Below are 3,877 nucleotides of genomic sequence, written 5' to 3'. Positions count from 1 at the left end.
GCAACAAAATTAGACAAAAAAAATCAGACTTTCTGGAGGATGAGGCCAAGAAATCAGGATTTTAAAAGGATTCCTGGGTGATTCTAATGTGCAGCCAAGATTGAGAACCACTGCCTTAAAGAGTTGGAAACAATCCATCTGAGGATTGTTTAAGGACTATGTGAAATAACTTATGTACAGCCTTTAGTACTATGCCTGGCACATAGTAGGCACCTGCTGCTCTTTCTGAGTTTGTAAAGTTTGCCTCACTATAGTGATTTTATATTCTGCCATATTCCTTCTAGAAATAAAATATAAGATAGAAATATTTACAAGAGTATTGGAATAAGCAGTCAGGAAAATTGAGTTCTATAACTAGCTTGCATATCAGCATATTGCTGAGCCTTGGGCAAGTAGTTTACTCTCAAAGGTTCTTATGTTCTTATATAAAGAGTAGGGAAAAAAGTATGGTCACATTATTTCCCATAGGTTTCACAAATCTTATATTCTACTAGAGGCCCGTTGCACGAAGAGATTCGTGCAATAGGCCTTCCTTCCCCTGGCTGCCAGCACCAGTTTTCCTCTGGCACCCGGGACCCAGGCCTTTGGTCCGGCCGCAGCAGAAAAGCCAAGCCTCTTCAGTCTTCAGTCTTCACTAGGCTGGAGTCTTCAGTCTTTGTTCAGCGCCTATGTATTCAAATTAACCACCATCTTTGTTGGGTTAATTTGCATAATCATCCTGATTGGCTGGTGGGCATAGCAGAGTGACACCAATTTGTATGTTTCTCTTTAATTAGTGTAGATGATTCCTCAAAAAGGGGTAATTCTTACACATGAGTTAATGATTAGACATAGTTAATTCATAGCAGCTGAAACTAAGCTTTAAAGTGAACAATGTAACAAAATATTTTAACTGGATTAGAGTAATATTTAAAGGGTAAGACTATTGCATCACATAAATACTCTTCAAAAGTTAGAACTGAATTTTATATAAAACTTATTTTTTTCAGAAGTATAGAGCTCTCAGCCTAGTTAGAAGGAAACATTCATTATTGTGACTGTTCTTTTAGAAATTCATTTTGGGTTCACTTTTCATTATAGGATCCCTGCACAGTTTTCAAATATCATGAAGGCATAAACATGATTACAGCTTTCTCATTCTACAGATGAGTAACTAAACTATGATGCAGAGAAGTTCAATAAATTACCCAGTGCCCACCCATGAGGGATAAATTCTGATGCCACAAATTCCATTTTCTTGACTGCATTGCTCACCATTATTACCTGCTCCCAGATTCCTGAAAAACTCATTTGCTTTTGGTAAGCTCAGACATGTCATTTTCTCTTTCTACAGTGCTGCTTTTCAGGAGAAAGAGTATCTCTAGTTCAAATTCAGCCAAAATAACAGCATCTCAAGGGAGAAGATTACTTAGACCAAACATGTTCACTACTTTACTTTTTAGTTGATAGTCTGGGGAGAAAAATGATCTTGTCAACCACTTAGCCTTTCTCAAAGTCCTACAGTAGCACTCTGCTAAATGGCATTCAGTTCATTTGGGTGTGTTGAGTTTCCAGATCATAAACTCCTAAAGGGCATAGTCTATGATTATTTGGCTAATTTTATATCACTTGTGACTCTGGATGCTTAATAAATACTATTTCATGGTAATGATGATGATGACAAGTTAATGCTCCTCAAAGTGTCAACCAACCAGTCAATTTAGTGAAAGTCAAACTGGTCATTTGATGTCATAAAAAAAATCCAGTTACTTGATTGAATAAATTATTCAAATTGTAGCTGGTTACTTTTAAGGTTGTATAGACATAACAAACATTAAAGTTGCCTCCATATTGAGAATAATTAAGAGAATTCTTCATAGCTATGCATTAGTAGTTAATTTTAACTAATCAACTAGAAACTATGAAAAAGCTGAGTAAAATTGCTGTTGAAATTATAAAATATAATCATATAGCCATGGGATCTCAATAACTTCCTTAAGATAGCCCTTCCAAGCCATGAATTTATGTTATATTCTTAGCAGAGAAATTCACTGGATCAACTTCACTAATGATGGCCTAGTTCAATTAGCCCCCAGGCAGGAGGCTCCCAAATACCATTTATTGGCTTATATAACTTTCACTTCCAGGTCTACATTAGTTAAATAAACTGGAAAAGTAAATTCATGGAAGACAATAAACAATAAATACTGCCAGCAACAGAATCCAGAGGACTGTGCTTTGCAGTCAAGATGGTGGGATAGGTAAATGCTTTGCTTGCTTCCTTCCAGTACCACATCAAAGTTACAATTAAATTATAGAAAAACCACCACTGAGAACCACATGAATATTATCTGGACAATAATATAGAGAAGACATAAAGAAGCCATGACAAGACTCATCAGAAGGGTGGTGATGCAGAATGGGTAAGTCCCATACCCATGGTGTAGCAATAAACAATCAAGAGGGAGAGATTCAACATGGCAGCAGAGTAGGTGTAAGTTGCACTCACCTTCACACAGGACCAAACTGGAATTACAAGTAAATTGTGAACAGTCAACCTGAATAACCAAATGAGACTAGCTGAACAGAAGTCTCATAACCAAGGATTTACAGAAGTCACATTGAGACTATTGGTAGAAAGAGCAGAGACATGAAAAAGGGCTTCCCCTCTTCCCACTGGTGGTGGCTGAGAATCTGGAGCAATATCTCTGCTGCAAAGGTCCCCTTTGAGGAGCAAGGGATATCAACCCGACACAGGGAAGCCCAGAGCAACAGAGCCAGCAAGAGGAGCCCACATAATATCGGGCTGTGAAAATCAGCGGGGTTTCCATTGGCCAGGGAGAGACAGTAGTTTGCTAGACAGGGGTGGGCAAACTTTTTGACTCAAGGGCCACAATGGGTTCTTAAACTGGACCAGAGGGCCGGGACAAAAGCATGGATGGAGTGTTTGTGTGAACTAATATAAATTCAAAGTAAACACCATTACATAAAAGGGTACGGTCTTTTTTTTTTTTTTTAGTTTTATTCATTTCAAATGGGCAGGATCCGGCCCTTGGGCCGTAGTTTGCCCACGGCTGCTAGAGAACCAGATGCTCTGTTAAAGGGCCAGCACACAAAATGTCATTCATGGTTATTCACTCTCCAGTGGTTCTCAACCTTCCTAATGCCGCTACCCTTTAATTCAGTTCCCCATGTTGTGGTGACCCCCAACCATAAAATTATTTTCGTTGCTACTTCATAACTGTAATTTTGCTACTGTTATGAATCGTAATGTAAATATCTGATATGCTATATGTGTTTTCTGATGGTAACGACCCACAGGTTGAGAGTCTCTGGTAGAGGGAAGGCAGCTCAGAAGGTTGTGTGGCTTTGGGGAGAAGGCTAAGACAATAGCCACCAAGGTCGTTGTGCTGAGTCCACAACCATGCCACCCAAAGATGCCATCTTTCCAGGGATGAGCATGCCCCTCTATATGGTATCAGCTTAAAGTAATGAACTAGTCCCACCCTCTTGACACCACAGAAATGCAAAGGATTATAAGGAAATACTATGAACAAATATATGGCAACAAATTAGACAACTTGGAAGAAATGGATATAAATTACTAGGAACATATAATCTTCCAAAGCTAATGAAATCAAATCAGTAACTTAAACACCCAAAGATGCCATCTTTCCAGGGATGAGCATGCCCCTCTATATGGTATCAGCTTAAAGTAATGAACTAGTCCCACCCTCTTGACACCACAGAAATGCAAAGGATTATAAGGAAATACTATGAACAAATATATGGCAACAAATTAGACAACTTGGAAGAAATGGATATAAATTACTAGGAACATATAATCTTCCAAAGCTAATGAAATCAAATCAGTAACTTAAAAACTCCAAACAAAAAA

This window comes from Myotis davidii, unplaced genomic scaffold, assembly GCF_000327345.1.
Source record: "Myotis davidii unplaced genomic scaffold, ASM32734v1 scaffold597, whole genome shotgun sequence".
NCBI classification, from domain to species: Eukaryota; Metazoa; Chordata; class Mammalia; order Chiroptera; family Vespertilionidae; genus Myotis; species Myotis davidii.
The sequence above is the reverse complement of the archived record's forward strand: the minus strand, read 5'-3'. Positions refer to the sequence as shown.